The following is a 26,055-nucleotide window of genomic DNA, read 5'->3' on the forward strand; positions in this document are numbered from 1 at the left end:
CTATAAAGGACCCTCCGCCTATGCCATCCCCATGGTAGGTAGGATGTCAACATGTGGATTTGAGATGGCAGGGAGCAGGTGCCCCATGAAAGGAGCACCTTAGTCCCTGTCGCCAAGAATGGAAAAGGACTAGACAGGGAGGGTAAGGTGGCCAAGAGATCTCCCATTGAAAGTCAGTCACCACGGCAAATTTATTAAAATAATCCTGTGTAGGCCTACTGATCCCTAGGTAATATGACATAGGATTATAAATTAATCGATACATTAATTAGTATCAATCATTCATCTTCTATGTGCCAAGTGTGTGTAAGAACAATGTGTGCTTTACTTACAATCTAGGTGACTAAAAGAAGCCCTTGCTGTCCTTCTTTTGATATGTCCAAACCTGCTCTGGTCAGACCCTGATGCTATCTGTAGAGATGTAATGGAGCTTGCTTTCTTTAGAAACTTGTCTTCACATTGGCTTCCCTTTTTCTGGTCATGATGACTATAGACTCAGTAATCTGTCTTAATGTGGAAATGACTAAAGCGTGGTACCAATAGGTCAGTTTTTCTTGTACTTATGGATCTGGTTGTTCATTATTGCTCATATTTTTAATAAGCAAGCAATTTTGCATTATATTTAAAAACATGTGTTACTGGCTATTTTCTCCTCAAAATGAGCTATACCCAGTGTTATGAAACTCTGGCTTTGACAATGCCAGTGTACTGAGGTCATTTTTTTTTAAGATAACAACTCTGATTTTTTTAGAGACAAAAGGAATTATTTCTGTGCTAAAGGTCTTGATAGAAAAGTAGGCTCATACAGTTCCATGTTAGTGAATGTCAGCATACAGTGCAAAGATTTTCTTCCAGTTGGCGGAGCAAGACATGTAGCTGTGAAGTGCTCAAATCTCTTGAGCTAATTAATTAGGAAAGAATAAATTAGGAAATATATGTCATAGCTTAGAGAATTCTGTAAGTAATCTGTTTGTACTAATCCTACCATTCACCTAGGAAATAGCTGCTCCCCTAACATTTATTAGGAAGGGCCAATAATAATAGTTTATTTGTCTGAAATATCATATAGATAAACTCTCTGTGTTTCTCTCACCCCCTCACTTACTCTCTATGATTGCTGCTGTAATATAAAATCTGGAGATGAAAAATTAATTATAATGAGAATTGCCTACAACCTTGAATTAGTGAACTATTGATGTTTTATGTTGCAATCTATTGTCCTTTTGCTATCTAAAATAAAATTTAACACAAAGCAGTCAGTCAATCACCATTCAGTCATTTATTGAGCCAAGGCGTGGTTACTGACTATCTATCTCTAGGAGCCAGGGACATGGATGGAACAACCATGGGAAAATCCATCTTGACCTTGAGGAGCTGACAGTTGGCTATGAAACCATCTAAGAAACCCTCTAGCAAAGTTTCAATGGAGTCCTAGCAGTCCAGACAGGAAAGTGAACTCTGCACAGAGCATGGGCAAAGCACTGCAAAACCTGTGGGAGGGGGAAGAGGAGAGGAGAGGGTGAGACTGACTTTGCAGAGCTGGCAGGATGTGGACGGACTCTTACTGCTGTCTTCAAGGCAGAAACTACAGACCCGCACAAGCATCCAATGGAAAAGTCTTACCTCATCCAGAACAGGGAGGGGTAGGTTTTTTCCCTCTTCTTTAGTAAAATCTAAAAAGAAAATAAAACCAAACTTAATTTTTGGGAAAGTTGATGTTTCAAAGTAAATTGCCAGTTCTGCAAGTAGTTTTTATTTGTTGCAGTGACTCATCTTATCTAAAATCACTAGCAGTAGATTCATTTGTTCTTCTCAGCCAGAGTGATGTAAGTGCCAGAGGAACCAGAGATCCTGTGGAAGATTTGTCCAAGGGTTTCCAAAATGAGCTGTATTATTTATTCTCCATTTTAGAGATGAAGATTCCCTGCTGGGATCAAATCCAGGCAGTTCTGTCTCCTGGGCTCTACCTGCCAACTTCAGGAGGCTGACCTGATAACCATGCTGGCGGTGGACTGTAGTGGGCAGACACCCAATGAGGGGGACAAGACAAGGGACCCTTGTAATTTCTCCATCCATGGAGACCATGCCTTGGGGCTGTTGAAAGGGCAAAGTGGTTCTTTTGTGTCTGTGTTTTATATGAAGTTTGTTTCTAGATTTAGTTGGAAATTAAACGGTCTCTGGCAGGTTTTGTTATTTTTGTCATTATTGAGTTTAAATACAACTACTAGAGGTCAAAATTGTCACCTTGACCTGTAGGACTTACTGTTAATGTAAGAATAGTGGGGCCAAGTTCCAAAAGACCTTTCGAAGTACTATGGGAAAGGTCAGGTTGACCTGTTGGAAATTGAAAGCAGTGGAGAGGAAGGAGTTCAGAATGAGTCTAACTTTTCAACTCAGAGCTGGCTTGAAGGTTAACGACAACATTAAGAAATCTTAAAAGGAGCCAGGCATGGTGGCACACACCTGTAATCTTAGCACATTCAGAGGTAAAGAAGAAGAATCTTGAGTTCAAGGCCTGCCCTGGGCTACTTGGTGAGATCATGGCTGCCCTGGTCTAAACAGTGGGATCCTGTCTCAATCAAAGCAAATCAAGTATGGGGTGTCAGAGGATTTCAGATATTATTCCATGTCACCCACATGGACATGTCCAGTTATGAAATAGTCATGAAAACACAAGGAAATCAATGGGAACATCTTTATGAAGATCTCTGTAACTTTTGAGCTTGTTTGGTGCCACGTTCAAATGTTCCTTAAAAACCGGCCTCAATTATCTAATGTGTCCACACAAGTGTTGGCCTTTAATATCTTCATCAGAAAACATAGCAGATCCCAAATCTGGAATATGGGTTGATATTAACATTTTTAATTATCTACTTCAGTGTTCACATCGTTTAGAAAATATGGAATGTTCCTTGGTCTTTTTGCCATTATAATTTAACTAAAACCTTTTTGAGTTTATCAGTCTTGAAGTCTTTTGTGGTTGTTTTTAATAAGTTTTTAAAATTTTCATCAATTTTTATATTGGTTTGCTTTGTTTTTAATTAAAAGTTGTTTTAAAACTCAAGTTGAGGTTTTTTTCAGTATTTGGAAGCTCTCCACCTGCTGATTTATAGACTAGCCAGTTGGAACAGGCTTTGACATATGCATGTTGTCATGAACACCTTCGCTTTATTCAATGGCCAGTCACAATTTGATTTTTTACTCTCAGCATTTTTGCTTAGTAGCAGGCTGTATTTTAAAGGATACCAGCTCTCAGAAGTTGTCATAACTCTAAATAAAGCAGCGATTACTTGAACAGATATGCTGTACTCAGGCAATAGCCTGCTCACTTAGAAAGCCTGAACAGAACCACTTTACACTCTGCTGACAATTGGAACAAATTATTCTTGACCCGAAGGCCAGCTCCAGGCCTCTTTTCCCTAATGGCAATAACTTCTAGTTCTTTTGCGCTGTCTCTGCTTGGAAAATCTAAACTGTGGGAAGGAGCTGCATGTCCTTTTTTCTCCTCTGAAAAGTGCACATATGTTGTGGTTCCTGACAGATTCCTGCAACTGGGCATTTTGGAGCTGCTTTACATTGCCCAGGATGGAGGGACTCAAGCCACATCCACTCCTTCACAAGCCCCTGACTTATGTCCTGAGATGCTTCCCTTCTAGTGGGTGACTTAGGAGGGACAGGACTAGAAGAATAAATAAGAAGGGTTTAAGGACCAGCTGGAGGTAAAAGAGGGTTCTACAGAGCCCTGCATTGGCACAGCTGCTGTAAGCGTTAATTCTACATCCATATTAAATTCTTCTGGGGGAGGCTTGTTCAGAGCAGAGAGCATGCAAGGGTTCTGCTCAGGGTTCTAACCCAGAGCCAACCCTTTCCCACCTAGGCTGCTTCTCCATATGCAGTCACAGGTGACTCCCAAGTGGGCTGCTTTTCCTGCTCCACAACCACCCCTCCCACCACAGGCCTGGCCTTTGTTTCCTGAGGGTTTCACAAGAAGGAAGTTGGTGAGGAAAGAGAACTGGGGAAAGCTGAGCATAGTAGTGTATATCTATAATCCCAGCTACTCTGGAGGCCAAGGTAGGAGGATCTTGAGTTTGAGGACAGCCCAGGCAAGAGTAGCAAGACCCATCTGGAGACAATAAAACCAAAGGGCTAGCAAGTGCAAGGTGCTGAGTTCAATTCCCAGTATCACCAAGAATTTTAAAAGGAAAGAAAGAAGTACACAGGAAGAAGGCAGGTTAACTTAGAAAAGCATAATGCAATATTATTACCTAACATCATAACTAAAATGAACTCATTTGCATTTTCAAGAAAAATGTAACTTTTAAATGCATTAGAGATGGAATGTGTCTGACCCCTTTGGAGACAAGAATAGCATGCACGGGTGAGAGGTGAATCACATCTCCCCTTCATTCCGCCTACACAGTCGTGGGCTGGTGAGAGACTGTGGGGGTGGCATGGATATATGGGATGGGCAGTTACCTTGCTAAAACCGGATGTGTTCAGAACCCAGGACTGAAATACGGTGATAAGCCTGCACCACGACATTCCCACTCTGCAGAGCAGTTAACAGACACATGAGTGCTTAGAGTCTTAGCCAAAGTCAAAGCTGTGGTGGTAGCACTAGGATCCCTCTCCCCAGAATCTGATGGCAGCTGCATTTCTCACCACTGGAGTTACTGTCACCACTCCCCAGGTGACCCTTACACTTTCAAGGCACAAAAGCAAATAAATACACCATCAGAAGCACCCCTCCCTCCAAACCACAAAACCCAACTTGAGGACGCTACTGGGATGAATTAAGTTGGTGAACAGACGCCTGTGCTAGCCACTGGATGGAGCAGCTATCCACCTGCCACCTGCCACACCATCAGCAAGAGGGATGCTGTGACATTAAGTTCCATCGCAAAGTAACACACTCCTCTTTAGAACTATGGCTACTTGCATTTTTTGAGCTTTTTAATTCTATTTCTTTTGACAAACAAGGATTTTTGGTTTTTTGGCCAATACCATGTTAACATTTCAATTTTCCCTCTGTGTGGCTCTTACATTGTTTTCATACAATAATTATATTAAATAAACATTTGTCCCACATGGTTGCTTAATTTTTATTTACCTGTCAGACACCACTCCAGATGTTGAAGATATAGCTGTAAATACCACAATGTCTCTGCCCTCAGAGAACTTGCACTTGGGAATGACCAGGGACAATTAATTAAAAAAGAAGCGAATAAACAGGAAATGAAATGTGTGCTATGGGGAAAGAAAAGGAAGCAGACAGATGCCAGGGCAGGTAGCTGTAGGGAAGGGAGTTTTTGCAGTAGGAAGGTCACGAGGGGAAGCTTTTTATTTGAGTATTGGTCCCAAGGAGCTGGAATGGCAGCCACGGAGGTGTCTGGGAGAGAAGTTCCAGGAAGAGCAAATGACACATATAAAGGTCCTGAGGTTGAAGCAGCTCTGAGAGTGGTCTGAGCAATCAGCAGTGCTTGTAACCTGGCCAGGGCAGGGTGGGAGGTAAGCGGTTGGGAAGAGTGCAGAGAAGTCACAGGGGACTAGGATAGAGATCCTGGCTGGGCTCTGAGACAGTACTGAAATTGGACGAGAAGGGATTGAGGGGTTCTAAGAAGGAAGGCACATCTGACCTAAGGGCCGCTGATTGAGAGCAGTCATTCTGCAAATAGAGAGAAGATGATTTCATGACGGTCTCTTGCAGGTATCCAGATCAGAGGTGACGGTGGTTTCAACAAGGGGCTTGCAGTGGAATCAGAGCAACAGCCAGCCTCCGGGCACATGCTAGATGTGTGGCTAGATGTGGCAATGAGATGAAGACCAGAGTCAGTGATGACAGTGCAGGACTGGACTTGACTCACTGCTCAGTAGACAGGAGCATGGCGGGGTGGGTTTGCTGTAAAACTCAGCAGTCTGACGTCAACATTCAAGCAGGCACGGGGACGAGCAGATGGATACCCAGGAACGTTTGAACCAAGGCAAGATGTTCCACCATCAGTGAGCAGGTGGCCCTTCAGGCAGGAAGAAGGAAGGAAAGCAGGAAGGATGTGAGCCAGGGTGAAGCCAAGGCCTGAGGCTGGGGCAAGAGGACCAGTCAGTGAGTGGAAGGGTGGGCCCAGGACATGGGACATGACCCAGAGATAAAAGGCCCATGGCCACCTATAATGTGTACTTTCTTCTTCTTTTCACAGCCAAACTCCTAATAATAAATGGCCTATGTTCATCTACTTTTGTCCTTGAATCTCCAGCTGTTTGTCTTTGATCTTCACAGAAAGCACTATTCAGTTTTGTTTCGGCCCCTCATTTTCCCTTTGAAGCGTGTTTTTTTCTTTTGTTAGGATTACCTCTATCCTTTCAATGTTCATAGCCACCCCTAACAATCCCAGCCTTCCCTGCTTGCAGTCGAGTTAAGCAGCAGCCTATGTGACTTCCTAACTCTCCCTCTCTCTCCCATCTGGTCCATCTCAATACTGCAGCCCAAATAGGCTTCTGACTCAGTTCTGTATCTGTGAATCCCCTGCTGAACAGCTCTGCCGTGGTTATCACTTGAACCAAGCACAAAGCACCCCATTTCAGCAGAGTTACACCTCCCCTGAGGGTCCTCCTTATTCCACAGCAACATCCATGCTTGGGGGAACACTAGCATTCTCCACACTGCCAATGCTTGTGAGACCTTACTGTGTCCCAAGCACTGCCACTCACACACATTGTCTCAGTCAATTGTTACAACTCTGAGAAATGCCATGATTACTGGTTTCCTCTCTAGGATCCCTCCTGTGTGAACTCAGTGACCAAATGGGTGTAGATAACAGATGCTAGCTAGACTCACTAACAAATGTTGTATTAGCTACACCTAGACTGGGAGCACATTTGCATAGGAAGTAGTCCTTGGGTCATCCCCTCCCCTCTCTGTAGATGAGGATACCCATCACTAGTCGAGATGGCACAGCCGGTAATAATGGGTTAGCACCTGGCCTGAGGTCTGACTCCAAGGCTCAGTCTTGTAGATCAGGCCCTGGGCTGACCCACCCACCTGCTGGGTCAGGATTTTGCTGCCACTCCAGAGAGACCATCCCCTGCATCCTGCAGCCTTAGCAGTGAATGGGCCTTCCAGAAGGCACCAAGCTCAAACCTCAAGACCACGCAGGCCAACAAGGCAATCTCAAACACCACACCATGCTCTCCCTCCCTGACACTGCTGGGCTCTGCCTTGTCCTGGCTCATGACTGTCAGACTTACACTGTGGGCCTTGGTTCCACGGAGCACCATAGCCTGCTACATATGTCATCCTGGGTTGGCTCACAGTGAGTTCTGAGTCAGTCACTTACTACTCTAGGGGACTCTGATCCAAATGTATCTGGGCACTTACAGCATTTATACTGAATCACAAGTGTTCAAAATAAATTACACATAATTCCATTCCCTTATGGGGTTCCAATGTCTGTCTCTTTGAGGAACCTGTATTTTCTGTCCAGAGCCTAGCATGATGTAGGAGACACTACAGATAACTTACATGTGAATGTTGAAGTCAATGAATGGGTGCCACCCATTCATTGCTGCTGGGCCTACCCTGTGGCCTGGGAACCCACCAATGAATCCAACTGAGTTCTCAGTCTCTTCTGTGTCCTCTAAAATGGCTTCAGATCTTCTAGACAGGATGAACTAATGAATAAAAGAATAATTGTCACACGAGAATTTTTAATAGGCAGGCTCTGAACAGCATAAAGGATTAAAGTAGAGACCACTTTAATAATAGCTCCTTGCTCTTGACATTCACGTCTCTTACCTGATCCTGAAACGGCACTCTGTGAGTGTCTTAAGATATCCTATCACCTTCCTGGTGGGATTTTCTTTAACTTCTGCTCTTTAAGGACAAGATATTTATAAAATCTAGGAACTGCTCAATGTCCTATTATTTCACAGTCCTTAGGCTCACCCCGGGCAATGTTATGTACCAAAAGAGAGCCTGTGATCTGTGAACTTTGTGTCTGCTATAATTAAGATAAGACCTTTATGCAAGTGCTGCTGTGGGGCACTTAGGATCTCCTCTAGGGCTCGCCTCAGGGGAGGTCAGCGTCGTGGTGGTGGTGGTGGTGGTGGTGGTGGTGGTGGTGGTAGTGGTGGCGGTGGTTAGATGCTCACACCACTGTCCACTGTCAGAGATGATTTCTAGTTGTCAGATATCAGCTTCGCTGCTGGGCTGTAAGCCACTGCACTGTAAGTGGGGATTGGGGTAGGAATACCAGCAAAGGGGACTCTTCCCTTTTGTGAAAGGTGACATGATCTTGTGTCATAATTTACCAGGGCTTCCAATTAATGGAGCATGTTCATGAATTTCAATTACTTTTTCTGGTTAAAGTGATCACAGAGTTGCCGTTCTTAAAAAATACAGTTGAGTACACACATGCCATAGAAACCGTCCTATCCATGTGCTGATGCAGTTTATCATTTGGCACAAACAGAAATGAGAAATGTGTGTGGCACACTTTTGAATTTCAATCAGTTGTTCCCAGTTTTAATTCCTATTTCAAGATGAGCTACTTGAGAAGTCAATCTATAATTATTATTACTGTTGTGCTGGAGGTACATTGTGACATTTGCAGAATTTCTCACAATGTATCATGGTTGAATTCACCTCTCCATCATTCTCCTTTTATATCTCCCTCCCCCCATTTCTGGAATACTTTCAACAGGTCTCGTTTTTCCATTCACTTAGATGTGTACACAGTATTTGTGCCATATTCACCCTCCTACCCCTCTCCCCTTATCTTCCTCCTCCCACTGGTACCAACCCCCCAGATAAGACCTATTTTGCCCACCTCTTCTCTGATTTGCCAATCTATTTTTAAAGGCAAGTCAAGGTGCAAGAAAGAGGAAGAGGAATATATTTTCTCAGCCCTCAAATTAGAGGCTTGTTAAGAATTTGGTGGTTATAATGTTGAATGTTTTGGAATAGAGCCTTTTCTCTTCAGAAAGACAACTCAGGTATCTGAGGGATTAAGAATTAATCATGGATATCTAGCACCAGACTCAAAGAAGGAACCCCGGTACATAGGTTAATGTGTCCGCAACTCCACATTTTTTTGAGAACTTTCTGGTGCCAAGTACCATTCTAAGGTAAGGAATGCAAAACTTTAAAGCCTGTATCTCCAATTAACTTGCATTAACTTGCATTGGCATTTGAATTTTTTATTTGATCCGAAAACAGTTTTATATGATTGTCTTAGAATATCATGTCATCTTCCTGGTGCATTTGGAAGGGGAGATATAATACAAAGATAATTTGAGATGCTAGTAAGTATTTTGGAGGAGATAAATTAGGGCATTGTGGCTAAGAGTGACTGATGGGAAGAAGGGTGGGAGCTACTTTTCTAAGTTCAGGAAGGGCCTCTTGATCCTCACTGGTTTTGGAATTCAAATGGAGTCTGGCCTAGAGACAGAGATTTGAAGTCATTGTCTTGGAAGGATGGAAATGTTCCATTGGATGTAGGAGCAGGCATAGGGGCTCTAGAACATCACAGACCCCTGGAAGTGCAATGCAGGCCTCCCACTGGGGCCCACCTGGAACAGCTGAAGGCTGTTGGGGGTGCTGCTGTTGGGGGTCCTGTAGTGTCAGTCTGTGAAGCCTGATAGAGAGCTCCCACTACTGCATTCTGGAAGCAGCAGAAATTCGAAGCCAAGGTAGTGTATGCATAATCAGGGCAGCAGTCCAAGGGCATACAACATTGAGGTGTAAAACAGGAATGAAAGGAACTGTGAGAGAGACAGATGAGGGGACGAGCAGCCAGGTGGGCGGATTTAGATGAAATCCAAAGACAGGCAGGGACTGCCGGACTGATTTTGTATTCCTCACACCTATCCCTGACAAAATCTTCTGAAGAATAGGTCTTCTTTCCAAATGTCATCTGTCCTCAGTTTAATATTCTGAAGTCCAAACTATCTGAAGTGGAAAACTAAGCTCCAAAGTTATCTGAGCTGACACAGTCAGCAGTCCACCTCTACTTATCTAGAAAACTGTGACAAACACAGTTTGTTCTGGAAGCCACCAGGCAGGACTTCAGTTGCTTTCACATTTGTACTACACATAGAAATCAAGAGGCATGGCTGAGATACCTTTGCATATGGCTGAGCAAGCAAGTGAGTGTATGGACATCAAGTTTGGACTAGAAGCCAATTACTTACCATAACTTTTCTTGGACAAGCTGCCATTTTCTAACAGCAAGAGAACTAAATTTAGTCCAGCCCCATAAACTTGGTGGAATCGTTTTGTAGCCACTTCTGGTTTAAAACTGAGACTCTTTTTGCTAACCTCCAGTTGAACCAAGTATTGTCACTGTCTGGGACATTTGTCACAGTTCAAAGCCTTTTTCCTCTCTGAGCTTGGTAGACCTTAACTGCACATGGAGTGGGTCCAGCAGAGGGGGTCTCTTCCCTTCCTTTTCTCATTCCATGTCACTACACAGCCCAGGCTGAGGGTGTCAGGAGGCTGAAGGGCCCGGTCCATGTCTGTGACTGGTGCCTTGTAGTAGTGATGATGAGGCATCAGGCCTGGGCTGTCACCACTGTGTGTGGCTCTAGTGGCTCTGCGTTCACTGTCTAATTCCTGGCATCAGAGATCCTACACCTAGTCACACTGAGCTGGGCACCACATGAATGCCCACATATCCTGTCATCCAGGGTCTCAGCAAGTCTGGACCCCCCTAGTGAGGGCAGTTCACACCCAACTCTTCTGAATAGGCTCCTTCCTGGGGTTAGGGTGAGCTGGCTAAGTCTGAGAGTTCAATGATACAGCCCCTGTCTAGCATTTGGGAGGCCCTGGGTTTAATCCCCAGGCCTGGGTGGAGCAAGGAGAGAAAAAAATAGAAAATACCTTGGGTCAGTGTGCTCATACAGGTGTAATAGGAGTCTGTTCCATGCTAGGCAGTGTGGTTCCAGAGAGTCCCTGGGAGATTCTTCTCTGAAGCTCTGCTAGCCAGAATTTTTGTCTTAGGAACTTCACAGTACAATCTTCTGAATTCTGCCCTGAATATGCACTCATTTAAACCAAAGAAAAATTTTAAAGACACAGAAAAATCAACAGACCCATCAGACAGAAATCACTAGCCAAGCATCCACCGAGTATTTGGCAGTGTGCTTTCCTGTTCTATGGCAGAGATGTGAGATGTGAGCTCTGTATCCCTCCATTGCAGGTAGAAAGGGAAGCTTAAAGAGGAACTGTGTGACATTCATGGCGTGAACCTGGGTGGTGTTAACTGGGAGGATTTGGGGGTGGGGGACACCCATCCGGGGACCTGGTGTGTAGCACTGCCATTGACAACTTATACAACAAATGTTTGTAAGGGATCGGAGGGATCACTCATTGTCATTGACATTATTTCTGATGAAGACATGTACGGTTACGGTACAGAATTTGTGCTTCATTCTGGACACATTTAGTGCTTGAGTTTAATGCCATTTGTGTTTTTCCATGCAGTTTGTAAGTCTACGTTGAATCAATATTAAAAGTAAATTCAGTTTTTCTAACTTCAAACCACCTGGACTTCTTTGAAAGTATCTTCTAGGTTTTTTTTTTTTCCTCCTTTTTTTTTTTTTTTTTTTGTGGGACTAGGGTTTGAACTCAGGGCTTCATGCTTGCAAAGCAGGTACTCTACTACTTGAGCCACACCTCCAGTCCTCTCCGCTTAGCTTTTAATAGCTGCTTTGGACTTGTTCTGGCACGTGAAAGGTAATTTGCAAAGTCACATAAATAGTAGAGTGAGTATCACAACATTTTCTCCATTAGAACTTTATATAATGTTTTTGCTTCCTTATATCTACATAAATGTGGCATTTCTTACTTTCTATATTAATATTTATTATTTTAGAACGCTGTTAACCAATAACGATCCTCTGTCATTGCACACTAACATATCTCAGAAACCTACACCATAGCGTGGTGACAAACTAGAAAAACACCCATATGTCCAGACACAAGGCGCAGAGTTTCTTATAAAGTATATGGTAGCACATCCTACTTAACGGAGCTTTGTGTGTGGTTGATAATTCAGCAATTATATCGGAAGGGCATTAAATTACAGCATCCAGGTACCTCTGAGGCTTATTTTTGTAGCCTTGACTTGTATTTTCTTGTGACATTGATACATTAGTCCTTCTGTCGCTTACCTGGACTCTTTTTTGATATAAATAACCTTGTCATTAGATATATATACATGTATAACAAAAGTAGCATTTCCTGATGAATCTGATGTTGTCCCTGCTTCTTGCTGTGAGTGATTGAGATGCCTTGGAGTAGATGTCTGCATAAATTAAAGCACTGCTATGTGAAACCTCACTAGTCAGTCAGATTGATTGAGCCAAAAGAATGAGTTGACTCTAGGTAGGATAATAAAATGAGGGATGAAAATGATTTGTAAATTGGTTGGAAAAAGTTGCAAAGCGTCACGCATTCTGTACTTATGAGGCATCCAAGGGAGCAGGTAAAGGGTGACGAATGTCTTCATGTGTAGTGCAGATGGCTGTCATATGGGTTTATTTAATTCATATTATGTTATGGAGATCACATCACCTTTGCTTTCCATTCTTGGGTCTCAACTCAGGGCTCTTGGCAAATGAAGGTGATTTATACAAGAAACAGTACATGGAGACATCTGAAATCTCTGTTGACATTTGATTTAGAAATGAACTTTAAAAGTCATATCAATTTAGGGAGTTTCAAGCGTGCCATTCTCAGTCCAAGGCCCTCCTATGCTGACAGCTCTTCCAGGGCAGGGTTGTGGGCGATCATTCTTCTACCCCTCTCTGGGACCAGAAGTGAGCATATAACAGACAAACCTTAAAGATATCAAAGTGGAAATGCCTAAGTGTCTGAAAGATAGTACTTTTCAAATTAAATTTTGCATAAGAATTTCTCAGCCTTCCAGGGAGAATTCAGATCCTGGGCCCCCACTGTCAGAGACTTACTCAGAAAGGATCTACAAGTTGCTAGTCACATGGGAGACCGAACTCCAATAGTCATAGCTATGGTCAAAGAACCCAGTTCAGAGCCTGGGATTTGCTATGATCAGGAATTACACAGGTAATTAGGTGGGAGACAGAGAGACATCAAGGGGGGATAAAGTACCTTTGATTTACTTGTTTTGACCCTGCTAATTGAAACCTAATTAGTACATTCCAAACACACGTAAAGTATCTACTTACAGTGACAAATCTTAGATGTATATGTCTTAATTGAATCTAAATCACTCTTCCTAAAGACTAGCATCAGATCTCCCTGTGATAACATAGCCTTAATCCATTGCTTGTCTTACATGTAATCTACTGGATAAAATAATGATGCATATGAAAATTAACAAAAGTACAGATTACAAAGAACAACAAGGAGATTTTAAAGTGATAAAATATGTAATAAATTCAAGATGTTAAGCAAACACAAAATATGGCACACCCTTGGAACTGGCAAGCAGCCATTACTGGAAAGTGATTGTCTGAAGAACAAATGTAGGATATACATGCTCAATTCACCATGAGTTTAGTAAACATTCTTTCAGGTAAATGCTACATTCAGGGTCAGATACCATACTGGGGGCAGTGACTGTATGGCCACCAAAAGACAAGGATTTCACAAGCTTTTAGTCTATTGCATATGAGATATACTGAAGGGTTATATTAGCCATATTACACAATTGAAAGAATACGTGCCCAAAGGGGCTAAGGAAAGCACTATGGATGATCACAGAGTAAGTCCATGTCTCTCTCAGTCTCTGATTCTCTTCTAGCTCTGTCTCTATTTCTTTCACTCCATCTCTGGTTCTCTCTCTGAGCCTTTGAAGATGTCATGGTTTCTGGTGGTACGAGTTTGTTTATACAAACTGCATTGGTTGTAATGCAGGGATGTGGGAAAATAGAAACTGTTTAAAGCACATAAAAATACTATCTGGGCATTAAATAAATAAACATGCCCTAAATTATGAATATCTGAAGGATAATTCCTTAGAGCAAAGCACTGTATTTTTAGGGTCTGGTACCTGAGTCATTTAATTCTAAGCAAAATCCTAAGAAGTAATTAGGAAGGATAACTCATACCACAGTCAAGGGATGTGAACAAGTAATACATTATGCTCTTGAGCAGGAATCCTTGTCCAGGACTTACAAGGTAATTTGCATCTGTTCCACAATATCTGAGTCCTCTCTTGGAAGGACCTTCAGGTTGGGACAACATGACCTCTGGGGACTGCCAGGATCTGGAGGGAGGTTGGCTGTCTGCAGAGGCATCAGCTGAAGCTATGGGTTGAAACACCTCCATGTGGCTGGGCTTCCTCCCAGCATGGTGGTGGCATTCCAAGTTGGAGCCAGAAAGGAGCAAGGGTGGAAGTCCATGGCCTGATTATCACCTTAGCCTTGCAAGCCATATATCACTTCCTCTGTATCCTGTCGGTTGAGGCACGCAAGGAGTTCTTCCTGGGATCAAGGAGAGAGAACATTGTCCTCCAACTCAGTGGGGGAATGTCAACATGACACTCTGAGAAGACATTACAATGAGATGTATCATAGCAGATACCTGTGGAAAGTACAGTTGTCTACATTTTGTGCCTGGCAACTTAGTAGTGTAGGGTAGACTCTTGGTATCCATGGCTCCAGGGAAAACCTATACACACTCAAGATGCGTAGAGTTCAGTTCTATATTGCAGATGTTTATTTTCCTCAACATGCTGCCACTTTTCAACAAATCTCAGATTTTCACTTCATCACTTAAATCAAGCACATTAACTTTTACCTTGCTTTTGAGACACCATTTGCTTTTGGGGAGACAGATTTTCATAAATCTTAAGGGCAGGGAAACAGCAGATCACACACATGACAATAACACAGGACTGTGAATGCCTACCCCCATCAATTGAGCTGCATTATTCATGTGCAAGAATTGAAAAGTTTTGTTTTTGAAATTTCTTCTGACTTTTTTATTTATTATTTTACCACACTTGGTTAAAATCACATGTAATAAACTTGTAAATAAGGCGAGCTTATGTAATTTATTCTCTCTAGGCAATAGCCTTAAAATGTTACTTCAAAAGGAAAGAGAAAATACACAAGACTCTCACTGCCTTTTAGCATAATATAGATGTAGGAAATTTATTTCTAAACCATTCTGTTCCTTATATATACATATATGTGTGTGTGTGTGTGTGTAAATATATATGAAGTCCTTAGAAATATATCCCAAGTGCTTGTGAGCCATTAGGTAAAATCAAACACACACACATGCATGCATACACTCATGCTGCAAACACAGAAGCAACTGACACCAAAAATCACCCAGCATTTTCTCTATGCCAGAGAAATAGCCTTACTTTCTAAGTGCTATTTAATTGTAGCTTAGTGTCACATACCTCGTGAGGTATGCATCCCTGGTTCTTAGGTAGCACAGGTGCACTCAGGCCCTAGCTAAGCACAGTGGAAATGCCACCCATAAGAAGACTGGGTGGGACACGGGGTTCTGGCATGCAGATTCACTGGTGTGTGTCACCTGGGTCTCTTTTATTTCATTCCAATTTTGAGAAGAATTATGTTAGTATCTTTTCAATATTTTCTCCAGCTAGAACTGATTTTAGCACATTTGATGAATCTCGCAACACCCTTGTGGTTGTTTTATAGTAAACTAATAATTGTAGGTAGTATTCTCATGGATGGCTAGTAGGATCTTAAAAGTCCTTGACGAAAGTCATATGTATGGTGAAAGCCTTGCAAGAGGGAGTAAAGCAGAAAGTTTAATTTCTGAACTGATTGTTTTATTCTTACAAAGCAGTGCACTTGACAGCTTTGCATACACTAGATGGTTTTCCAAGTTTATAATTGGTCCTATGGCTGTGTTTTTGACTCTAGGACATTCTAGCATACTGTGAAATGTGTTCTAGACTGAACATGAATGCTTAAGCTTAGTACAATGAATTATGCTTTTGTTTCACTACAGATGTCTGAATCTAAGCCTGAAATGAAAATAATAGTTTCATGCAGTGAATTAGAAAGGCAACAGAATCCATCCCTGTCTGGAAAAATGAACTGTACATCTCAGTTAAAACAGGAAAGTGGAGGAGGGAGTGATTTTCTATGACTACTCTTAATAGAGAATACAGAAGAACACTGCTTAATTATATGATAATCCATGCAGAGCTGGCCCTATGGACAATTACAGGAAAGCTTGCAGGCTCTCCTGTGCCCCTGTAAACATGAGTGTAAGTGTTTGTTCTCTGCCCCAGTGCTTCATTAAGCTCTGATGGACACAGACCTTTGCCCCAGAACTATTGATCATTATACACTGAGATAATGGGCAGAAGTGATGTGTATTTCGCAGGGCTTGCCTGATGGAGCAAAGCTTTGTCTACAATCTACTGAGCTGTTGGCTTGGAGACTTTTATTGAAATTTTACCATATGAAATGTCCCATGGGTGATCTGTATGAGTTAAAAAAAAATAAGAAGGCAAAACCACAATTTCTTTCAGCCATGGCATTGAAACAAGACCATGTGGTTGGCTTAAGGATGTTAGCCTTGTCCTGGAGAAGCAAGTTTGTTTTGTCTCCACCTGAGTGACCTGTGGCTAGTGGAGAACTAGAAGACTATAGAAGTCAGCATTTTTAGCATCATACGGGTAATAAAATCCCAAGTAAACAAAAAGATAACAGGAATGCTTCTTGAATTGATTTCATTCCAGCAAATCACACAATATATTCAATTTCTTAGCAGCATGAAAACGTCAAGGTCTTTTATTGCTCAACTTAATTATGTTCTTTGCATGCTAACTCTTCTTTAAAAGAGAAATGATCTGAAAGGATTAAAATTAAAACATAATTTTTTCCTAATGCTAAAAGCATTTCTATGACACTATATGCTTAATGCTGAAGAAAAAAAAAAACAGAATTATATTCCAGGATAGGATGATTTAAAACACCAACAATCTTCCTTCTGTAGATGGTTAATTCACATTTCTAAATGATATTTTGAGAATGCTTGTATCAACACACCCCAAGTCTGAAAACTCCTCCTATTTACATCACATCAGAAAAAATGCTGATGGGGGATATCTTCTCTAAACACGGGTCCATCCCCTTGTACTGGCATCAGGTTTAATAGTCTGAATTGTCATGTTGCCTCTTCTTGTCATCTCTACTCACTTTGTTCTGTCTTTAAATATTCACTGATTTCATATGCACTGCAGCAAATGGCTGATCAGAGACTTCAGCCCTGACTGAGGAGGAGAGGTGGAGGAGACTCACTTTACTGACGAAAAGTTCTTAATTGAATTCTGCTTTTTTGTGGTGGGCATGCCCTAACAGACCTTTCTCGTATTTTGTATGTTCTACATAGTGTACAGAACATACAGATGGAAACAGTAGTTCGAAGGCTCCAAATGGAAATCCTTACAAATAAGGATGTGTTCCATGGAGGCGAGGTGAATAACACAAGGTTACACAGGTACACTTGGTGACAAGTCTTGGACACTAGTCAACAGCCATGCATTCACCCCAATTTCCTCTATGCCACATTAAATTATTAGCACAATTTCTTAAGAAAGAAAAGAAACACAGTCAGAAAGAAGCAAACAGTGTTTAATGTCTCAGATTTTCTCTGGATGCCCTGGTCTTATCATGGTTCAGAGCAAATGTGATGATTTGGTTTATGAGAGGTAAATTTGAAACTGAAAAATGTGCTTGTTTCCTATAAGGACAAAACAAATTTAGTATAAATTTCAGGAAACTGTTCAGGATTCCAGAGCAGATACGGGAATGTCAATGTAAATTTTAAAGACCAGAACCAAAGGAAGCTGCAGATTCCAGACAAAGGAACTCAAGTCATATTTGAGGTTGTAGCACCCAATCCAAATTCTGACTGGGTTTAAGCAATGAGGGCCATTTACAAATGCATCAGTGACTCAGAAAGATGCAAAAAGCACCAGCCATATGTGCGGTGACCATGACTGTTCCACATACCACTACACCAACATGGCAGAGATAGGGCTTATCTCCTTTCTCAAAGCAGCTCTTAGTAGACATGTTAGTGTGATTTAATTTGTACAACAACTTTGAGGGGTCCACGGTGTCACTCTTCCGACCTTAAACCTATGCCCATGCAATACAAAATGATAGACACTTCATTGTGATTTCATTGATGAATTCAGGAAAATTTTAATTAGGCAGCAATTCCATAGCACATATAGCTAGACAATAAAATCTGACATGAGATAAATTGAGCAAAACTTATAAGGTAGTTGAATCAGGAATAAAATAAAATAAGTCGAATCATTCTACAAGATTATAGACTTTTAAGTTGAATGTTTTGAAATAACTTCTTTAATGAGTACAATGATATTTTAGGAATTCAGAAATGCAGTAATATTATCATTTATTCTAATGTTTACATGAAACCATTAATTCACATTTGGTCTCACTGAGAATGCCTGCACGTGACGTTTTCGGTACATTTCAGAACATTATTAAGTAAATGAAGATCAAGATCCAATATTATTGCTTAGTCTATTTCCTTAATCCTTTTAAGGGGCAGGGACTATTTATTGAGAAAACTAGTCCTGGGATTTTTCCCTGGGATATAGTCTCATCAGTTATATTGTCTGCACGATCATAGTGCAGAGTATATAATCAGAGGGCTTTCGTTTTACTCACCGTTCTGACAAGTACTAATCACTCAATATTGGACAATTTACTTCACTTAAGTTCTTCTTTCTCATCAATACCATAATATAGTAATAAAACCAGACCTATTTTACTTTTTTCATGGGATGATTATAAGGCAAATGATATATAGGTTTCCAAGGATGGATTCTAGCTCTTACCCTTCCTGCTTCTATCTAGAAGCAGGAAGTTAGTATGGATTCTCCCAGTTGCCAGTAACAGAAGGTGGCTAAAGTTAGTTTCAACAAAGAAGATTTCTTTGCTGTCCTCAGTAAACAAGGGCAGCCCTGGCTGTTGGCCTGCAGATCCACATCCTCAAATGACATCTTCTTGAAGCTGTTTGTCTTTCCTTCACTTGACTCTATCCCCCACCCACCCCCATTTACTGTTCTGTAATAGGCTGTGGTGAGGGTAGAGATAACCACAGGGAGGTCCTGATTTATATTCTATTGGCTTAACCAAAACCACTCTTCCAAACCAACAGCAGCCACAAAGAGATACAGAGATCTGCTTGGCCATGCCTGAGCTATGTGCCCATGCTGGACTTAGGAGATGGGCAGCCCCTCCTGAATCAAATGAACAGAGCAGAGAAAGATGCTACTGCCCCAAGAGATGCTGGAAGGCAAAAACCATACCACTACCACCTTTCTCTACAGTCCCATCAGAGACTGCATTCACTCTCTTCCCTGCAAAAAATACCCTTGCCTTATATATAGCCAGCTCATGTATAGCATTAATAAAATGTGTAATAATCTTTTTAAACTGACATGCATTTTTTAGTCTGAGCTACACAGTCTTCTTGTTGTTGTTGTTGAAGTGAGTGGGATGATTTATTGCTGAACATGATTAAGGTAACTAAGGAGGGGACAGCACAGTGAGAAGCCCTCAGGAGTGCAGGGCTTGCCATTTGTTCAGGGGACCACAATTAGGGATGTGTTTGACCCCACAAACATCAGGGATGAGCTGCTTCTCAGCTACCACGTCTTCAAAATCATCTCACTAAACTTGGTAAAGCCCCATTTCTTTGAGATGCAGATCTTCTGGCCAGGGAACTTGAACTCAGCTCTGCACAGGGTCTCAATCACATGTTCCTCATTCTGCAGCTTGGTGTGGATGGACATGATTGCCCGGCCAATGAGAACCCTGGCCACTGTGCCCTGGGGCTTCTCAAAGGCACCCCGCATACCTGTCTGCAGCCTGTCAGCCCCAGCTCAGGGCAACATCTTGTTGATGCGATGATGTGGAAAGGGTGCAGCCAAACTCGAGTATGAAAGCCATCTTTGCTACAACTTTTTACCATGTGCTTGTTGGCACAAATACGGGCAGGCTCCACGGTTTCAGAGGAGAACTGCTCATACTCATCAGATGCCAAGTGGCCACAAAGTGAGAGGTCGTCCACTTTTGCCTTCTTTTGCCCCAAGTCAAAGGTGTGGATCTTGACATCAGGCACACCTCAGCAAAAGCGAGATTCGGGGTATGGCTTGGTCTCACGATACTGGTAATATCCGTGACCCATGGCAACACCAGGATCTTCAGTGGCATGCTGAAGGAAAAGAACGTTTGTTGCTTTTAAAGCAGAGTCTCACTATGTAGCCCAGGCTGACCTTGAACTCATAATCCAACTCAGTCTCCCCCATGTTGGAATTACAGGTGTGCACCACCACATGAGGCCCTGTGTGTGTTTTTATGGGCTACCAATCTACGGTCAAGTTCCCTAACCTTACCTCTGGGCTTCTCTGACTTTTTAACCAACAAACAGGTAAGCATAGGTCAGAGAATCTGGCTTTTCCAAACCTATAGGACTCCTGGTTAGCTGACTTCTAGTGCTCTAATTGCTCACATAGAGAGTTAGAAACACTCTAAGAAATGTGAGATATTTTGTCCCTTTGTGATTTTAGGTGAGCAAACTTGGGGGAAAGATTTCGCTTTCCTACAGGACTTACCAACTGGCACAAGATGTCAGTGGTTTTCTACCAGTTCCTGTAGTATAATTAAAGTGGTCCTTTGAGAGCTCATAGGCAGAATTTACAAAATTATATGTAGTAGACCCCCAATGCTGAGTAGATAAGTGATATTAGAGAAAACACATCACACATCCCAAATAATTTTATAGCTATCACTATGATCACGAAGATGTTAAGGTTTACTTTTTCTTTTGGGATCTTTATTTAGCTTACTTGTAAAAAGTGGGTCAGGAGAGACTAATGTAATGAGAGTAAAGGATGTCAACTCAAGGTTCAGATAGTTTTTGAGACAAGCCTGATGTCTGTCCCTATCTGAACTCGTTATTCAAACTTGAGAACTAAATTATTTAAACTATCAAGAGAGAATTGTAGGCCAGGTGTGGTTTCACACGACTGTAATCCCAGCTACTTGGGAAGCAAAGACAGAACGATTGAGGTTCTAGGCCAGCCTAGGAAAAAAGTTAGTGAGACCCCATGTGAAAAACAAACTAAACAAACTAAAGCAAAAGCCATGTCCCTGACTTAAGTGATAGAGGGATTGCCTGGCAAGCATGGAGTCCTGAGTTCAAATTGCAGTACTGTCAAGAAAGAGAGAGATCCAATAGCCTGTATTAAAAGCAGATCTGACTTTTTGAGTAAAGATGTCCATTTAGAGTATTTTCTTTGTACAAAGTAAACAACTTTGGCTTGACTTATCTAAGGTTAATAGCATAAAAAGTGTTCTCCCAGCAGTGATTACAGAAAAGGCTCACAAAACTGATTGACATCCTCCAGTCTCTATGAAATGGTCCTAACTGATGCTCACAGCACAATGGACACTGAATTTCTTAATGTAATTAAAAATAAGTCAGTGAACCATCAATGCAAAGAGAATTTTTTCTACAAAAAAACCCCAAAAACCAAATTGAGTGATTTGCAGAGATCTAATAAAGCATGTTTATTAGAAAACTATTGTTGAGTTGTTTATAAGCAGAATTGTACAAATGGAAGGGAAGATTTTAAAATATCTACATTTTAAGAATCAATCCTGCCTCCAGTTGCTTTGCTCTGTCTTCATGTCCTCATTTTTCTCTGAAGAATAGGGGACTAGAAAACTGAGAACTGATTATAAAAACTGATGACTTAACATTCCACAAAGTGTACCTATATTTTAAAAAATAAAAAAGGCTTTTGGATCCTCCATCAAAATATTGCTGTGTGCTTTACTTTTATATGTGTTAGAAATAATGAAACATACACCAATTTTTGATTAACCTCCCAAATTTGCACCACAATAAGGAATAGTCATCCTTGGTTCTTATTTTGAGTTTTTCCACAAAATTTTCTCCCAACTCACCCCAGTTCCTCTGCTGCCTTCTAGGACTTTACTTTTGACACCTTACCACTTCGGACTTCTCTTTTTCTGAAAAGTTAATGGCCAGAAACTTCAATAAGACTCCTTTGATTTCCTTTCATTCTCTGATCCACATCAGAAATCCTGTATTACATCCCATCAACATCACGATAATTCTAGAAAGATCCAATTTTTTTATTAAGCAAGCACTGCAATCACTTTTCTGTCACATTCCAAAGAAACGTAGTAAGAAAGACATCCAAACACCCTGCATCTAATTTACATTTGTATGAATTCAAGTTTAGGGTACACTTGATCATGAAAACTCTAAATTAATTTTTTTAACTTGATGACTTCAAGTTTCATATTATTACATTTATGAACAAAAAACTAATTCCTCCTTAGACAGAAGTAGTGAACAAAATGACAAACAGATTTCTTCCCAGTAGACTGCCAAATAAACTTGCAAAGATTTTTTTTTTTATTCTCAGTGAGATAGACCCTTCACTTTCTATTCCATTTTGTGAGATTTTCTAGTCCAGAGTGGGGCGGGAGGACCTTCTTCTTTCATGCCAAGCAGAAGTTTACATAAACTTTTTTCCTAGCTGATTTGTTCTACACACTCTAGAAAGGCTGTAAAATCTTTATACCACCATTACTGGGAGATGTTTGGTAATGAGCTTGGCCCACGTTGGCTCAATATTAACTGTGATGGAACTTAAGAAGGGGCGGTGGGATGGGCCCATCAGGATGGCATATGGTGCTGGAGTTCTACAGCATCATGTGGTCCTTTCCTGTCGTTACACTCCTCGCCTTGGGCTGCAAACAGACTCCAAACATAATGCAAATATCAATGAAGAGTATGAATGGCTCCTTTGCATGGGCCTTATCCCGCAGAGGGTCAGCTTCCTAGCCTTCTCAGTGAGCAAAGGTTATTGAAAGATCATTGGATGGATTCTTCTTATAGTTAACTTATTCAGCATGGCACCCTTAAAACTTCATTTTTATCCCCAGAAAAATAGTTGCTTATTTTCCCTAGTCAACCATGCTAAGCTGAGAAAACTGTATAAATAAAGGCAATTCCATCAGCTATTTCTGAAGGAAGTTTGGAGAGGACACGGCTTGGACAAGAGTAACCTCTGCGCCACCAACCTACACAATTCCCCCTCTGTTTGTCTTTTCTTTCCCAAAAGAAGCCCTAGTAGTAAAGGCAGGGGCCAATTCTGTCAACTTGAGGCTGATGAAAATGAGAGTCCCGATGGCTTCTGTAAACTCTTTACCCTCAGGCTGAAGAGATAGTCTGGTGTGGGAGCCATCACTTTTATTTTCATACCTCTTTGTCTCTCATTCTATACCAGTTTAGACTAATTCCCACTAATAATCACATCTGTTTGTGCAACACAGCTGAGCATAAGTGGCAAGGAAAATGCCTGTGTGTTCCATGCCTACCCCCGTTGTATGCTCTCAAGACCACATAAAATTAAAATGCTTCATAAAGTTTTGGAAATTTTCACTTTATCTATTTGTGTCTTAGAAGTTAATGAAAAGCAAGTTTTTGGAATGTAGACCGGCTGCTTTCATTATGTGAAATAAGCCTCTTGCTGATTTTAGGAATAAAAGGACAATCAGCAAGATGGTGGTGGCAGAGAATAAAATGTATTTTCATATGAATGAAGAGAGTCAGGCTGTTGCATAATTTTAAAGGGAAAATGATTAAGTGGTTGGAATTAAATGAAAAGTGCAAAAGAAGAATAAAATGCATTAAGCCCTGGTTAGCCTGAACTCAGGTTGTTTGTGGGCCTAGTCCACATAAAAAGTGCTGCTGTGGTTGGGTCAGGAATAAAGCTGCCGGGGGCTTTCCTGCAGTTTCAGATGAAATATCTCTGCTGCTACTGAACACCTGGGGAAGAACTGACCTGAAGTCAGCCTCCTCGTCAGTAGCCAGAATAGCTCAGTCTGTAGTCACCTCTGCAGCAGAGCATGGTTTGGTAGGGTGATAGACATTGGCCATAGGTAGATATGGCTTCTGCTGTGTGTTCCGGGGTGAGGGAGCCCAGAAGTGGCTGCCTCCTGCTTCCAGAATTCTGGACAAAGGAGTCTTTCTTATCAAAGAAACTGACAACGGAGAAGATGACGATGATGGTGCTGGTGCTCAACAGGGCTTAGGCTGACCCTGAACCCACCCATCCCTTAGACTGACACCACAGACCACAGTCCTCCCTCTCCATGGGGAGGGCACATCTCTATCAAATACATGATAGAGCACATAGGACAGACATACAGGCCCAAGGAATAGGAGGGGTCAAGGCTGACAATGTAAAGCTTTATCAACAAATATTCCTTCTTCCTCTCCTGGGGAAAAGGGAGTAAGTAAGAGAAGAGAAGCCAAGAGTGTTTCCAAAACCTGGTGACCCTCCACAGGGAAAGGTAAAGCCAGGCAAGACGATACTCCTGTCCCTAAATACATGCATATTGCACACTCACACACACTCTCACTTGCCAGCCCCAAGGAAGTAGGAAGCTTGCCTTTATTTCTTTTTCGTCCTCCTTTCTAAGCCATGAATACAGATCCTCTATGATTTAATGGTCCTTGGATGACAGCATAGACTAGAAGGAGCCCCAAGCTTATGGACCGAATTTCAAGTCCCAGCTCTAGGACTTCCTAAAATGTGGCCTTTAGCAGGTCACTCTTTGCATCGCTGTCTCATTTGCAAAATGGAGTGAGCAGTGCTTGCCTAGATAGCTGTGAAACAAGCAGAGGCCAAGGTCAAAGAAGACCCAGCAAGGTTCAGAACAAGGAAGGCTTCCTGGTGATTGCTGTGGTATGGAGGGCAGAGGGGTGACACATTGGCCCACTGGGGAATAGATAAAAACAGATAGGAAAAATTCAAATTCAAGAGTGTACATGAAACCACCTCTACCTCTTGCGTTTTTAAGGAGAAGCCCTGGATTAGGAACCCTTCCACCACCAGGCAGACTAGGATTTATGTTGGATTGAGCTAGCGTCTCACTGAGACCATGCCCAAATTTTGCCTCTAGGTCAATGGCAAATTAATTTTAAACTTGGGAATTGAAAAACAGAAGGTTGAACAGACATGAGGCCAATTCTCAGGCTATGCCTTCCCACCCCCAACACTTAACTTTTGTTTTCAATTGGGAAATGGAGAAATAAGTCCTGTTTTTTAAAGGGACTCCATGTTTTTTAAATGGGCATGGCACTTTTGTCCTTAGTACCCAAGGGATACCTTCAAGCACCACTCTAGAGTCAATGACACCTCTGGGAGTAGAGAGAAGAGAATTCAAGGTTGTCCTGTAGAACCCTGAAAGGCAGTTATGGTGCAGCATTCAGCTTCTACATTGCTGGATTTTGTCTTTTCTTGGATTAGAAGTTGGGGGCCTATAGATATTAAATCATGTATATATTTTCACTTTTTCTAGTCTTTTTTTTTTTGCCACAGGAATAAAATATCATTGTTCTTACACAATTTTGTCCTTGACAGTTTAATCAGAGAAAATGTATTGCAGCCATTAGCATTTATTTATGGTAATGGAATGGGTTCTGTTACAGAACCTCTTCCATCCTGGGCCCTAATGGGCTCCCCAAATTATACATAGGACATTTGAGTGACAGCCTAGAGCGTGGTGTTGGCAAGATATAGGGAACCTCAGAAGCACTTTATACATGAATAAATAACTTTTAAAAACCAAAGATCCTCAGTACACCACTTCCAATTCCAGCAGGATTTAGTGGTTTATAAAAGCGTCTCACCTCTGCCACCGATGCAGGCTTACTTGAACTTCAGCCCAAGCTTTTTATGACGTCGTGTTCTGTCAGCACCTCCGAGATGCTTTATGTTGCTACAGCAGCAGATACATCCTGATGAGGCAGTTTATGGAATGGAATGGCACTTTTGGTAACTGGCATGAGTTTTCTGCAAAACTTCAGCTAAAATTAACGTTGCTAAGACGTGAGCACTCAGGCTCCTGGGTTCTCATCATCACTCTCCCTGCCCTCTGTGTGCCGGATTGCAGCTTTAAAACACCCTGCATGGATTTAGAACTTTTATTCCTATT

The 26,055-nt window shown here is 41.7% G+C and overlaps 1 protein-coding gene and 1 pseudogene across 5 annotated transcripts in view; one reads left to right on the top strand and one right to left on the bottom strand.

Annotated features, from left to right (window-relative positions):
• Prkn (parkin RBR E3 ubiquitin protein ligase) overlaps positions 1 to 26,055 on the top strand; it is a 1,269,303-nt gene that overhangs the window by 966,479 nt on the left and 276,769 nt on the right. The window lies entirely within an intron of this gene.
• Positions 19,570 to 20,301, bottom strand: LOC109681100 (large ribosomal subunit protein uL16-like; annotated as a pseudogene).

This window comes from Castor canadensis, chromosome 1, assembly GCF_047511655.1.
Source record: "Castor canadensis chromosome 1, mCasCan1.hap1v2, whole genome shotgun sequence".
NCBI classification, from domain to species: Eukaryota; Metazoa; Chordata; class Mammalia; order Rodentia; family Castoridae; genus Castor; species Castor canadensis.